The sequence below is a fragment of the Arvicanthis niloticus genome, chromosome 13, assembly GCF_011762505.2.
Source record: "Arvicanthis niloticus isolate mArvNil1 chromosome 13, mArvNil1.pat.X, whole genome shotgun sequence".
Classification (NCBI taxonomy): Eukaryota; Metazoa; Chordata; class Mammalia; order Rodentia; family Muridae; genus Arvicanthis; species Arvicanthis niloticus.
Genome location: NC_047670.1, coordinates 63,462,969 through 63,478,987, shown reverse-complemented (window position 1 = coordinate 63,478,987; position 16,019 = coordinate 63,462,969).

The window sequence follows — 16,019 nt, the reverse complement described above, 5'->3', positions numbered from 1 at the left end:
ATCTGTAATACATGTACTTACATGTATTGATATATGTATTATCTTTTGTCTCTATGTACATGTGGATTACTACTTAACTTCCATGTCTGAGTCATTCCTAATTCTGATGTTCCTGTGGTGCAAGATGTCTCCAGTGGGAGCCCTGTCACATGGTATTACTTTGTGACATGCCCCTTGGAGCATTTCCAGGTGTGATCTGTGAGATTAGCTATGTCTCAAGTTTCTGAACTCTTTGGTGGAGCATGGCTTTAGGCTGAGATCTAAGCTACCTGTCCTTGTTGCCCTTGGGGTGTCAGCTCTCAAGTCCTTCCTGTCGACAGATTAGGAAGTACAGGCATGTCTGTATATAGAACATGAACATGCGTGAACGGTCATGGGCCATATGTATACTACTTGTTTTTGTAGGACCAGGATATGAACTCATGGCCTCATGTATACCAGCCTAGCATGTACCACTGGACTATATCCCCAATGCCAATACTCACATAATTCATCCCACACCACAGAGTCCTTGTCATTCTTCATGCCACAACTGTGCAGCCCCCTTCCACAATCAGAATCCTGGCTCTTGGCAATGTTTATACATTTGGTACTTTGTTCAGCAACAAAATACACATTAAGTAGTTGTGAAATTACGTTCACTGTGCTGCACAGAGCAAACTCGCCAGAGGGAGGTCAGTGCAGTTCGTTCTCCTGCCCACAACTAGGTGTGCAAACACTGTTGATAAATTTCTTGGGCCAGCCTTTGCCCTGCCTCAGCATGGCTGTTTTTACACATCAAATACAGATAGTGTGTGTCTGTGTGTGCGTGCAAGGCTTTGCCCTTTGCTTTTAGCCTTACTACCCACTTCTAGTTTGTGGAACATGACTATACTTCAAGGGGTCAATCCACTCCTCCAGGTAAACTCACAGAGGTTTCTTCATCCGCCTCTCTTAACTGCTCTAAGGTAGTGGGACCTGGGAGAGTAGAGCCCATAAATGAAGCAGACTAATGTCTCATGCAACAGACAACTTTATTCAGAACATTGGACGATTGATACCCTGACTGTTAAGAGTTAAATGAGAAAAGTGATCATAAGGACAAACCACACACAGCATAAACATGTTTTCCATAGAGGAATATGAATAAATAATATCCGTCTATAATGAATAATGTAGAGTAAACTCACTCTTATCTGCTACACTGGGGAGGGGCACGAAAGCACATTCCGAGAACAGTTCGGTGTTTTTGAAGAAACTGGGGTCACAAGACTCGTGTCTTGTTTACTTGGACTTTCCTCATACACACTCTGAATTCCCCTCACGTGACTCCATTCTGGGACTGTTCTGATACACCTCCTCCTCTTTTTTTGGTCATTAGTGTCATTGTTTCTGTTTATCTTTGTAAGGACAGGTAGAGACACATTTGATTTCTCTTTCTATAGATGGCTCTTGTCATGTACCAGCCTCTCTGGAAATCCTGCGTCTATGCATGGAACTCCACCAGGTAGGCTTGCCATGCTTCTGAGGCTTCTGAGGTGTTTTTCCAGCCTTTTGTAATTCAGTGCCTCAAAGGATAAGCTTGTGGGACATAGTGTTTCCTCTACCCACAGAGGTGTGTCTTCAGGCTGAGGTAGATGGGAGAATGCTGGGGAAAGGAAGATCATGTGTTGTTCATGTCCTACCACCACTCACTGGACAGGGACAAATGGCTGTCATTTTAGTGTGCTTCCATCTGCAAAGGGGACTGTCTATGAGTTTCAGGAAGATTCTATGAATTGTCTGTCTGTAGCTTTTGTCCATTTCTCTAATGGCTTTTGTGTTTTCTTCTGCTTTGTAAAATGATGTGATGATTAGATTTTATTTCTCATGGTTAAGACTGCCTTAACCCTGTTAGTCTAGGACCTTATGAAGGGGCTGTCTCCTTCCTGGGTGTTTCTGTTTACCGATGTCTGGGTGTCACACCATCAGCCTTCTCCTGTACACTCAGAATGAACTTGTGCTCCCTCTATACCAAGTGTACCTATGCTTTCTGAGTGTGACTGTCTCTCATAATACTCAGATTATGACCACGCCTCCTCTATACCCAGAATGCAGCTGTGCTTCCTCTACACACATCATGCACATGTGCTTCCTCTATGCCCAGAATGAGGCTGTGCTTCCTGGGTGCTCAGCTCTTCCTATGCAGTATTTTCCTGATAGTTTTGTCCATCTGGAAATAAGAACGTTTCTCCATACCAAGCGTGATCCATGGGAAGCTCACATTTTTGCTGAGATTACACTCAGGTACACTTTGCTTATGAAGTAGGCACAGCCTGATGCTCTTGAAGTTTTTCAGGGAAGACAGAGCAGTTCCTCCCCTGTGCCCACATGTCCTTTAAGGGCATTAGGATGTTTTATCCTTTTTCCATGCCAGTTCAGATGTGTGTTATTAAATTTATTCCTAAGGGTTTAGGTTGTTTGCTGTTGTAAAGTTTTCTCATTCATCATGCCAGTTCACTGGGTTATTTCCAATGCATGAGTCACTGAGTTTTTTTCTTACTAAGGTATTATGTCAGCTTTGGCTGCATGGTTACTTCCGTGGGACACCCAGAGCTGTTCACTAGATATGTGTGCATTTGATCTCCCCTTACCACTACCTCGAAACTGAACATACAAGGACACTGCAGTGCCCTTTCTAGGTGGGATATCCACTGTATATAATGAGTCACCTATTGCTCTTTCTTTCATGTGATGTTTGCTTTCTAGTGTTGTGATAAAGATCATCACCAAAAGCAGCCCGGGGAGGAAAGGGTTTATTTCAGCTTACAATTCTCAGGTCACGCTAAGAAAGAAACTCAGGGCAAGGCAGAAACCTGGAGGCGGGAATTGAAACGGAGGCTATGGAGGAGTGCTGCCTGCCCCCCATGGCCTGCTTACCTATTTACACTGCTTTCTTACACCACCCAGGACCACATGCTGAAGGGTGGTACTGTTCTACCTCCCAACCCCCACCCCCACCCCAGCCCCTCGCCATGAGTTGGGCCCTCCATGTCAATCATTAAGCCAGGAGATGCCCTGTGGACTTAGCTACTGGCAATCTGATGGAGGCCTTTCTCAGTTGGGGTTCCTCTTCCCAGAAAACTCAAACTTGCGTCAACGTAACAAACTAACCAGGACAGTGATGTTTCTGTGGCTCGTTAGATGTGACCTCACCATGCATCGGGATTTTGTTCCTTTTGTCTCTGAGATAGCTTCACACTGAAAGGGGCATACCCCAGTCTGCTGGTCCACTGCTGATGTCTGTCTGAGTTGCTGCCAGGTTCTGGCTGTTAAAAATGTTGATGTGAACGTGTGCATATGTGTGCACACATAGACATGTTTCCATTTTTGCTAGGTAGATGCCTCATAGAAGGATTGCTGAGCCAGGATATAAGTGTATGCCATTGAGGTGGTATGCCATTGTTTCAGGTATAATCGTACTGTACCAATTTACGGAGCAGTGTCACAACTTAGGACTGTGCACAGTGGGTAATGCTCCAACCAAAGTAGCACTTCTCTCCTTAAACATATAGTTCCCATGAGCGGCGGAGGACACGCAGCTCATGTTTGCATGCTGGCCCAGTGGATGGTATGTTGGAGCACTGTCCAGGAAGAGAGTCACATGGGAATTCTGAGTGCTTGTGAGGACACTTCAAGAAAATAAGTCTTGTGACCTCAAAACACTAACTGTTCTGGGAATGTGTTTCCCCGCCCCTCCCAGGTATAGTGGATAGGAGTGAGTTTACTTCAGGTTACTCATTATTGCTTGCTGCTGTTATTCAATTACATGTTTAAACTATCCTTTCTATGCCTCTACGGTGGGAGTCTGGGTATGTCGGGGGGTGGGGGTGGGGGGCTTGTTTTTCCCAGGTGCAGCTTGTCTTTGTGATTGTGTACAGCTTAAACTCAAGAGACCTTCACTCAGGTGACCTTTCTTATATTTTTGGTTGTGAGTTTAGCCTTTAATGGCTGAGCCATCTCTCCAGGCCTCAGGTGACCTTTCTTAACTCTTAAAGTATAACTTGTCTGGGGCTCTGAATAAAGTTGGCTATGAGACTTAAGTCTCCCTCATTTATTGGCTCCGTGCTCCCAGGTCCCACTGCCCCAGAGTGATGACAGTGATGGTCTCTTAGTTTTAAAGGTATGGGGCTGGAGAGATGGCTCCTTGGTTAAGATCACTGGCTGCGCTTCCAGAGGACTTGGGTTTAATCCCCAGGACCCACATGGTGGCTCACAACCAGTTGTAACTCCAGTTCTAGGGGAATCCTCCACTTGCTCCTGTTCTCTGTAGACACCAGGCATCCACAGACACCCAAGTAGGCAAATACCCGTATACATAAAATTAAAAAAAAAAAACAACTTTCTGGAGGCTGCTAAGAAAGCTTTAAAAATTAAAGGGGGCTGGCGATATGGCTTAACTGTTAGGAGCACTGGCCATTCTTCCAAAGGACACAGGTCGAATTCCTAGCACCACATGGCAGCTCACAATTGTCTGTAATTCCAATTTCAGGGCATCTGACACCTTCATACAGACATACATGCAGGCAGAGCACCAATGTGCATAAAATTAAAATTAATTAATTAATTAAAGGTATGTGCCATCATACCTGACACTCCATGTGCATTATACATGTATACATACATATAAATATGCACATATATTATCTCAGTTCTGCATATAAAAGAATAAATGCAATTTGAGTCCATTTTATTTCTCTTAATGTAATCTCTAGTTCCTTCTGTTTTCTTGCAAATGACATAATTTTATTCTTTATGGTTGAATAAAATCCTAACCTGTGTGTGTATACATGTATCTTACATGTTCTGTGTCCTCTCGTCCGCAGTGGGCTCCTGGGCTGTCTCCATGACTTGGTTGTGAACACCGCTGTGATAAACACTGTTGTACAGGTGTCTCTGAGGTCAGCTGACTTAGACTCTCTGGGGTGCATACCCAGCAGTGCTATAGCTGGCTCACATGCTAGTTCGAGTTTTAGTTTTTCCAGGAACTGGTTTCCATAATGGCTGATCAATGTAACACAAAGTTCCACCTGTGAGGAGAGAACTTTAACTGAGGAATTGCCTCCACCAGATTGGTCTGTAGGCAATCCTGTGGGGCATTTTTACTGATTACTGATTGGTGGGAGAGCCCAGCCCACTTGGGTGCTATAAACAGCGGGGAGTAGTGTGTGTGCTGTGGATGGCAGCTATCTGGAGAAGTGGAACTGCAGGAGTCCTCTGGAGTCCAGAAAACCATGAAGGTTGCCTCCCCCTCCCACCACATTCAGGCCAGTACTTGTTCTTTTCTTGAGGGCAGCCAATTCTGACTGGGGGAGACGGAGTCTGAGCGTAGTTTGGCTGGTATGTCCCTGGTGGTTGAGGATGTTAAAGTTTTGCATCTACTTCTCACTTGACTCCTTACTTAGAACTGCCTGCTTTGCCTGGTCCACCTATTGGACGACTTGGTTTTCGGCGGCTTTATGTTTGGATATTAATCCCTAATGAGTTGGGTAGCTGGCAAAGATTTTCTACTATTCTGTAGGCGTCCTTTCATTCTGGCAGTTGCTTGCAGTATGGAAGCTCTTTCTTTTTGTGCAAATCCATTCATGGTTCTTGCTGCTATTTCCTGGCCTCCTGGAGTCGTTTTCAGAAGATCCTTGGGCCTGCACTTACCTATATTTTGAAGTACTCTTCCTGATTTCCACTAGCAGTTTCAGTGTTTCTGGTGTTACATTAACATTAAGATTTTTTTTGAGTCGGGCAGTGGTGGCGCACGCCTTTAATCCCAGAACTTGGGAGGCAGAGGCAGGAAGATTTTTGAGTTTGAGGCCAGCCTGGTCTACAGAGTAAGTTCCAGGACAGCCAGGGCTACACAGAGAAACCCTGTCTCGAAAAAACAAACAAACAAACAAACAAAAAAAGATTTTTTTGTTCCATGACGAGTTGATTTCTTTCTTTTCTTAGGGTTTTTTTTTTTTTTTTTTTTTTTTTTTTTTTTTTTTTTTGCGGGTTCGAGACAAGGATCCAGTTTTAGTCTTCTACCTGTAAATACCCCATTTCCCCAGCATTACTTATCTAAGAGGAAGCATTCTCAAAACTCAGGGGGCTGTAGCTGTGTTGGTTAATTTCTGGGTTCTCTATTCCCCCAGTGGTCTGTTTATTTTTGTGCCAGGACCTCGATGCTTTTCTTTTTTCAGACAGATTAGAAGGATTAGGAGGTGTGGCCTTGTTGGAAGAAGTGCGTCAAAGGGGGTGGGCTTTGAGGTTTCAAAAGCCCATGGCAGGTCCAGGTACACCTTCTCTCTCTGCCACCAGACCAGGATGTAGATCATGGCTACTTCATCAGCACAACACATATTGCAGTTCTGCCTGCCATGATAATGGACTAAGTGTTAAATGTCTGAAACTCTAAGCAAGGCCCCAATTGAATGCTCTTTTATAAGAGTTGTCTTGGTTATGGTGTCTCTTCACAGCAATAGAACAGTGACTACAACACTATGTAGTCTGGCTGTCATGAAACTTGGTATGTAGACTAGGCTGCATACTTCAAACTTGCAGAACTCTGCCTACCTCTGCCTTCCAAGTGCTGGGATTAAAGGTGTGTGGGAGCATTCCTGGTTCTGTTACTTTTTAAGATTTTATGTGTAGAAGTGTTTTGCCTGCAGACAATGTCTGTGCACCATGTATATATACTTGAAGAGGCAAGAAGAGGGGATCAAATCTCCTGGAACTGGGGTTAGAGATGGTTGGGAGTCACCATATGGATGTTGGGAACCTACTCCTGTACAAATGGTTATGAGCTCTTAATGCTGAAGCATCTCTAGTCCTCACAGCTGCTTTTGTTTGTTTGTTTGTTTGTGGTACTGGGGAGCAATCCCAGGGTTCTGTGCATGTTAGGTGTGATGGTTTGAATAAGAATGGCCTCCATAGGTTCATATATTTGAATGTTTGGTCAACCAGGGATTGGCACTGTTTGAGAAGGACTAAGGAGGTATGGCCTGTAAGCAGCTGACCTGAAGCAGACCTGACGGCTGGAAGGCACCGCAGGTCTGTCAGCTTGGTAAAGCGGACTCAAAGCGGCTGCCCGTTTTTACTCATGGCGCCGCTGACTAAAAGCGGCTGCCTGCTTTGAAAAGCGGCAGCCATGCCTGCTTTGAAAAGCGGCTGCCAGCTGAGAGAAGCAGCGCCCCAGCCTCAAAGCGGCTGACAGCGCTGACATTCGCGTGTCAGCCGCTCTGAGGCACAATCCAAGATGGCGGCTACTTAGGCTCAGGTAGAACTATCAGTGCACTGCGCATTAGGAATTTGACTCCAGCCCCTCCCAAACGAGGCATGCAAATGAGGTACCACTAGGGTACCACGAACCTGGCCAATCACCCCCTCCTGGGCGGGGCATGCTAATGGGTATGCTAATGAGTCATTGCAAATTGACCAATCGGGCACCTCCATGCGCTTTGCCACGCCCAGGGCTGGGGGTATATAAGCAGCCCATTCTGGGCTTTCGAGGCAGTCTCTCCCAGAAACCTAAAAGAGTGCTTCTAATAAAGGCTGTTGAGAAGGATCCGGTTTGTCGCGTCTTCCTTGCTGGACAAGCGGGGCACGACAATGGCCTTCTTGGAGACAGTGTCAGTAGGGTGGGCTTTCTGTTTGTACCTGTGGATCAGAATAGTTCCTGTCTACTGCTCCAGTGACATCTGTGCCATCACGCTCACTGCCATGACAATAATGGATTGAGCCTCTGAAACCATAAGTAAGCCCCTAAGTGCTTTTTTTTAATGATTTGCCATGAATATGTTGTCTCTTCATAGCAATAAATCACTAAGACACTAGGCAAACACTCTTATCAACTGAACATCCCCAGCCTGAGCCTATGGTTTTTATCCTTGATTCTACTTAGGGTACTATATAACTGTATTAGGGTTCTCTAGAGTCACAGAATTTACAGAATGAATCTCTCTCTCTCTCTCCATACAAACACACACACACACAAGAGAATTTATTGGAATGACTTATAGGCTGCAGCCCAACTAATTCAACAGTGGCTAGCTGTGAAGATAAAATTCAAGAATCCAGTAGGTATTCAGTGCCATAAGGCTGAGTGTTTCATCTGGTCTTCTGTATTTGTATTTGAAATTCTGAAGAGGTAGGCTCCAATACCAGTGAGGGAATGTGCTAGCAAGGCAGGGGCAAGCAGGTCCAGATTAAAGGTGTGGATTGAAAGCCTGTTGTCTTCACACCTCAAGATCACAAATGTGCCCTTCATTTCTGGACTATAGTTCATTCCAAATATAGTCAAGTTAACCAAAATAATTATCATAATAACATTTACTGATTTGAATATTTTGAACGATATTAGCACTCAAAGAGTGAAGCCAACTCTATTGTGGTATTTGATCTTAAATGTGTTGAATTTAGTTTCAAGTAGTTCATTCAGGAGTTTGGTACTGGATTTTATAAATAAGTTTGGAAGATTTCTTTCCCTTTCTACTCCTTTGAGAAATATTGGTAATTCTTGAAACTTGTCATAGAATTCAGCTATCAATCTATTTGGTCCTAGACTTTTCATATTTGTGTGTGTGTGCGTGTTCGTGTATAGTAGGTAGTGCAGGTGCATGTACACCACAATGCATGTGGAGAGGTCAGAGGACAACCTTGCTTTCTACCTTATTTAAAGCAGCATCTCACCGGGCAGTGGTGGTACATGCTTTTAATCCCAGCACTTGGGAGGCAGAGACAGGTGGATTTCTGAGTTCGAGGCCAGCCTGGTCTACAGAGTGAATTCCAGGACAGCCAGGACTACACAGAGAAACCCTGTCTCAAAAAACAAAAACAAACAAACAAAAAAAGCAGCAGCATCTCTTTATGGTTTGCTGTTCATATACAAAAGACCAGCTACTTGAAAAGTTTAGAGGACTTTCTTGCCTGTGCCTCCATTTCTCTGTAGGAGTGCTAGGATTATACATAAACTGCAGGGCCCATCTTTTACCTATGTTCTGGAAATTCAAACTTAAGTCCTTATACTCTTATCTTACTTGGGGTTTCACTGCTGTGAAGAGACACCATGACCACATCAAGGCAATTCTTATAAAAGACAACATTTAATTGGGGCTGGGTTACAGGTTCAAAGGTTCAGTCTATTATTATGGTGGGAAGCATGGCAGTGCCCAGGCAGGCATGGCACTGGAGGAGCTGAGTTCTACCTCTTGTTCTGAAGGCAGCTAGAAGAACACTAATCCCCACATGACTAGGAGGAGGGTCTTAAAGCCTACCCTCACAATGACATATTTCTTCCAACAAGGCCACACCTCCTAATAGTGCCACTCCCTGGGCCAAGCGTATTCAAACCACCACACTCACATAGCAAGCTCTTTCCCCCACAGAGCCACCTCATCCTTCCAGGATGATAAGGAGATTCTTATACTGTTTTAAGTTCATTTCTCATTAAAGACATCTTTAAGCTGTTCATATCCTTTTGGTCAAATTTTGGTAGGTCATGTGCCTAGAAATTTACCCAGTTCTTCCAAAGATTCTAATTGTAAATTCTCAAAAGTATTTCCTAATGATCCTCTCGAATTCAGTATTCTATGTCATAATGTACCCCTTTTCCTTCTAATTTTAATATGCGGCTTCTTACTACTTCTGTGTATTTAGCTAAGGGCTTTGCAACTTCGTCTTTTCAAAAACTCAATCCTTTGTTTCATTAATTCTTTGCATTGTTTCTCATGTTTCTTTGATCCTTTGCAGTGTTGCTTGTCTGCATTGTTTTTCTTCATTGTTTCTAGTCTGTTTTCTTGATCTTTTGTATTGCTCTTTCTTTGTTTCTACCTTGACACCTGCTTTTTCTTGCCACCTGATTTGCTGTTTCCCTTGTTCTTATTAAGACAGAGTACCACCATCAGGCCTGATTTTCCTGCTTGTTTTCTTTGTGACGGTGTCACAAAGGCCTGGCTGGCCTCAAACTCCTGCCACTGACACCTGGGTGCTGGGATTAAAGGCATATGCCATAACATCAGGCATTCTGGGTTTTGTTTCGTAATGTAAGGACTCTGTATTAAAACTGTCTTTGCTGTGTTACAAAAGGTTCTGGTAAGGTATTTTCATTTTTATTCAATTCTAGGAAATTTTAAATTTCCTTTGATTTCTTCTTCATGAACCAATCAGTCTCAGACTCATATTGTTTGCTAGACTTGGTAGTGCATACTGGCAATCCCAGTGCTTGTAAGGTGCGGTGGAATTGTAAGGTCAAGGTCAACTGTGGCCACAGAACAAGTTTGGGCTTGTCTGAGCTACACAAGTTCCTACCTGAAGGAAAACAAACAAAAAAAAACAAAAAACAAAAACAAAAAAACAACAAAAAAGAAAAAGTATATTGTTTAATGCTTATTTTTACTAGTTTTTCATGCTATTGATTTTTAGTTTTATTTATTATCTGGCAATAATCACTGGTTAGCTGGGCTGTGGTGGGGCATGCCTTTGATCCCAGCACTTGTGAGAAAGAGGCAGGTGGATCTCTCGGATCTCTGTTGAGCTTGAAGCCAGCCTGGTCTACAGAGTGAGTTTCAGGATAGCCAGGGCTACACAGAGAAACCCTGTCTCAAAAACAAACAAACAAAAATTATTAGATATTTCTGTTTTCTATGTGTACGGTAAAGACTTATTTTGAGACAGGGTTTCTCTGTCTGCCCTGTTTGTCCTGGCACTTGCTTTGTAGACCAGGCTAAACTCTAACTCACAGTAACTTGCGTGCATCTGCCTCTGCAGTGCTGGGAATAAGGGTGTGCATTGCCACCACCTGGCTTTAAACACTTACTTTAAAGTGTTTAAAGTCCTAAGACCTAAAATGTAACATAACCACCTCAGAGTTAGGCATGGTTACCTTCTAGCCTCCATGGGCATACCATGGTACATATGCATGCATACACATACACAGAATAAATAAATAAATGCAATAATAACTTTCAAAAATGTAACAAGCCCAGGCATGGTGGTACATGCCTTTAATCCTAACAGTCAGAGAGAGGCAGGTAGATCTGTGAATTTGAGGCCAGCCTTTCCTACATAGTGAGTTCTGGAACAGTCAGAGTTACATAGTAAGACTGTCTCAAAACGATAAAGAAAATAAAATGAAAAAGATCCATGGACTGCCATTTAGAATACATATTCTATAGCTATTGACCAGCTAGAATATTCTGCAGATGTCTGTCCATTTGTCTTGTGTCCTAATTCTATAAAGCCCTCAATTTTCTTACGTAGAAGATCTATTAGGGTAGTACATCACCCATTGTTTGTTACCTGGGCCCATCTGTCCCTTTAGAGGCAACGTTAAGAAACTGATATATCAATGTTTGGTATATATGTATTTACATTTATTTTTTCTTCTTGATGGACTGTTTATTTTAGGGTTTTTTTTTGTTTGGTTTTTTTGTTTGTTTTTGTTTTTGTTTTTTTGGTTTTTTGAGACAGGGTTTCTCTGTGTAGCCCTGGCTGTCCTGGAACTTACTCTGTAGACCAGGCTGGCCTCAAACTCAGAAATCCACCTGCCTTTGCCTCCCAAGTGCTGGGATTAAAGGTGTGTGCCACCACCGCCCGGCAGACTGTTTATTTTAATATGTAGAAATCTTATCTATTTTTAATTCTGGCTTAAAGTCCATGCTTGTCAGAAGTATAAGTCTTCCTATTCATTTTTGGCTTCTACTTCTTTCATATATAATTTCCTATACATTCACTTTGTGTGTCTTTGGCAGTGAATTTCTTTTAAACAATCAATAGTTAATTAATTAATTAATTAATTTATTTCTAGTATTTTATTTGTATGTATGCCTACAAGACAGAAGAGGGCATCAGGGTATCAGGTCTCATTATATAGATGGTTGTGAACCATCTGGGAATTGAACTCAGGATTTTTGGAAGAGAAGACAGTACTCTTAATCATCAAGCCATCTCTTCAGCCCAAATCTTATTTTGTGTGTTTTCTTTCTTTTTTTTAAAAAAAAATCCAATCAGCTAGTCTTTTGTTTGAAACAGGCTTGCATATATCCTAGGCTGGCCTCAAACTATGTAGGTGTAGGATGATAGCAACTTCTGATCATCTTGCCTCTACTTCCCAAGTACTAGGATTACATACATGCACCACAATGGGCTTCTGTAACACTTGAACTCAGAACTAGGGAACCCAGAACCCAGAACTAGGTGCTAGGCAAAAACCAACTAAGCTATACCCTCTATCCCTAGTCTGTATTTTTTAAATGGAGATTAAGTCCATTTATATTTATTGAGCAGTATTTAGTGATTAGTGATTTTTGTGGACTCCCTTTCCTTGTTTGAATACTGTTGTTTTCCTTCTTTATCCATCTTAATCTTTTGTTTCCTTTCTTATGTGGGCTTGATTCTTTTCTACTTCTCATTTATTCCTCTCATGAAATTTATTCTTTCCTGGGCTCTACACATTGTGACCATCTTTTTTTCTTCTACTACGTATAGGGTCCCTTTAAGGAGCATCTCCAACCTTGGTTTAGTAGATGCAAAATTTTTAACTTATATTTATCTTGGAAGCTCTTTATTTCTGCATTGACTTACAATAAGTCTTACTTCTGATACTGATCTTCAGAAATTGAAATAATCCTATATAGTCTTGGTATTTAGGGTTTCTGGTGAGGTCTGATATTCTAATAACTTTGCCTTTGTGAGTTATCTTTTTGCAATTTCTGTTATTTCTTACCTCTGTAGTCTTAGAATTTTAACTGTTATGTGTTATTGAGAGGTTTTCCAGGGGCTGGAGAAATGGCTCAGTGGTTAAGAGCACTGACTACTCTTTCAAAGGCCTTGAGTTGAGTTCCCAGCAGCCACATGGTGGCTCACAACCATCTGTAATAGATCTGATGCCCTCTTCTGGTGTGTCTGAAGACAGCTACAGTGTACTCATATAAATCTTTAAAAAAAAAAAAAAAAAAAAAAAAGGTTTTCCTTGTTGTCTTGGTCATACCTAGTTAGGGTTCTAAATCCACTTGAATGTCTCTATTTTTCGTTAGATTTGAGGGAATTTCTGTTTTTGTTTTTTTTTGTTTTTTTTTTTTTTTTTTTTTTTTTTTAATGTTCTTTAGCTTTCTTTTCTCTGGCATAATTTCATTGAATAAATTTCCCATGTCTTTTGTTTCTCTTCTATACCATTCATTCCTAGGTTTAATCTCTTGATCCATGTCCCAGATTCTTTAGTTGTGGTCATGTTCATGTATGCCTAAATTCATCTCTTCAGCTTGTAACCGTTAATATACTTTCTTCTGTTTAATCTGGTTCATTAGAGTTCCATTTAAAAAATTATTTCCTGAATTCAATTCTAATTTGTTTATTCTCCAAATTCTCAATTTCATTGTTGAATTTCTCATTAATTTTTTTTTTTTTTTGGTCCAGTTTTGAGTTGACTTCATTTACCCCCTTGGGCTGACATTTCAAATACTGTTTTGAACCATCTGTCTGGCATTTTAACATCTCCAGCTCTTTGGTCTTAGTTATTGAAGAATCCTAATCATTTGGAGGAGTCATGCTGCCTTCATTTTCCATGTATCTCATGTTTATAAGCTACAGTTCATGTCCCTCAGGGTAGACAGCTTTCTTTCTCTTCCAGTTTCACTTGAGAGTCTTCTTCATTAGCAGTTTTCTCTTGAGGCTCAGTTGTCAGTAGCACTGAGAGAAAACTAATCACTGTAACAGCAACACTACCAAACCAAGTCAGATATAGAAACAATAAAAATCAACCAAGGGGAAACATATCAATAGTCACAAAAATGAAAAGGTAAAAAATAATGTAGAGAAAGATTAGGTTAAAAAGTAAACTAATAATAACTTAAGGAAATGTGATATGGGAAGAAAAGCTATAAAAGGCATGAGGAAAAGATCAAGAGAAAACTGATTATATAATAAAGGAAAATGCATGATTAAAAAGGCTCTTTAAACACAAAATAATAATATTCATATAGTAAAAAATATTAAACTGGAAAGAATGAACATTTTTTGGGTTCTTTGATATTGAAATCTGCTGCATGGAAGGGGGAGACGTTACATTGTAGCTGAGTGTCATTTAGTCTAGTACTGTGAATTAGCCATGAGTCAGGGGTGAGGAAGGCCAGTTCATCAAGTCTGAGTTCAAGTTACAAGTACCCTTTGTGTGGACCATGAGACAAACGTAGCCACATTCTGCTTGTGGGCTGGGCTGAATCTCATTTACTTAACTCTCTTGAGCGACCCAGGAAGGAACACTGGGTTGTTCTTTCAACGGAAGAGACACATAACCTGTTAGCCACACAGAAGGCTGGGAACAGATGTAGCTTATAGCCTGGTGGTCACCTTTGCAATTATCTGTGTGGCTAGGACACCAGATCCTCCCCCATACCCTTACTGACAGCTTACCAATCTATAGAACCTTTCTGTATAGAAGATGTCTCATGTGTTGAATCTGTAGAACCATCTTTAAGGAAGATGTCACATGTACTTAACTGTGCTAGCTAGTTTTATGTCAACTTGACACAAGCTAGAGTAATCTGAAAGGGAGAAAAACTCAACAGAGATGGCCATAGCTTGAATCCCAGCACTGGGGAGGCATTGGCAAGTGAATTTCTGAGTGAATCCAGGACAGCCAGGGCTACACAGAGGTACCCTGTCTAAAAAGGATCAGGCTGCAAGGCTTTTTCTTAGTGATTGATCAGGGAGGGCCCAATCCATTGTGTCTGGTGCCATCCTGGGCTGGTGGTCCTGGATTCTTTTAATAATGCAGACCGAGCAAGTCCAGAGGAACAAGCCAGTAAGCAGCATCACCTCATGACCTCTGCATTAGTTCCTGCCTCCAGATTCCTGCACTGCTTGTATTTCTGTCCAGACTTCCTTCAATGATGGACTATAAGTCAAATATGCCCTTTCCTCCCCTAATTTGGTCATGGTGTTTATCATAGCAATAGTAACCCTAACTAGGACAGTCACTCCAGGTAGACAGGAAGAATTCAGGAACAACCTGTCCCAAATGTCATCTGGAGGCAGGAGAACAAACAACTCAGAAGGTAAGTCAAGGTAGGATGATTGAGAATGAACACATTTATTCTCAATATACCTACAATCTACCACCCAAATACCTGTCTAAGTCTATGCCATGAGAACCGGTAACCAACACTAGGCCTCCTGCCTGTTCTCTTGCAGAGGTACTAGCAACTGAGGACAGAGATAGCTCAGCTGTGTCCTTAGTGCTGAGGGTGCCAGGTATCAAAATACATCTATCGCTTGTCAATATAGTATTCAGAGTAATGGTGCTTCCAATGTCAGTTGTCATATTTCTGCTGAGACAAACAAAGTACTTTTTTCTTTTTTGTTTTTTTTTTTGTTGTTGTTGTTGTTTTTGTTTTTGTTTTTTTTTTTTTTTTTTTTTTTTTTTGGCAATCTTTTTATATCCTGTGGCTTGAGCATTTAAACTAGAATATGGTAGTGTGATGCTGAAAATGTACAGGGATAGAATGGCAGGTGAGGGGTTGGGGATATATGTAGTTCAGTTGCCTAGCATGTACCAAACTCTTTGATCTATTTTTAGAAATACATAAAAGCAAGCATGGTAACACACCCTGTCATCTCAGCACCTGGAAAGTAGAAAAGTTAAGAATCAGAAGTTTAAGTTCATTCTCATCCTTATCTACACAGTGAATTGGCAGCCAGCCTGGGCTACATGAGATCCTGCCTCAAAAAGAAACAGGCTGGTGTCTAGGGGGTAAAAGCACAGGCATCAGGTAAGGAGGGATACACAGATGGGATATGCAGAGTTCCACCGCCATTACCATCAGGTAAGGAGGGATATGCAGACAGGTATGCAGAGTTCTACTGCCATTACCATCATCAAAAATGCAGCTGTTAGGAATACTGCCTCTCCTCCCCAGGGTCCTACTTGTGACTACACTGACATTTCAAACAGTTTAGATGTAGTTTGTATGTGTTAACACATAAAAAAACATTCCTGTTTTATTATTCTAAAAATAAAAAGCCGTACCAGT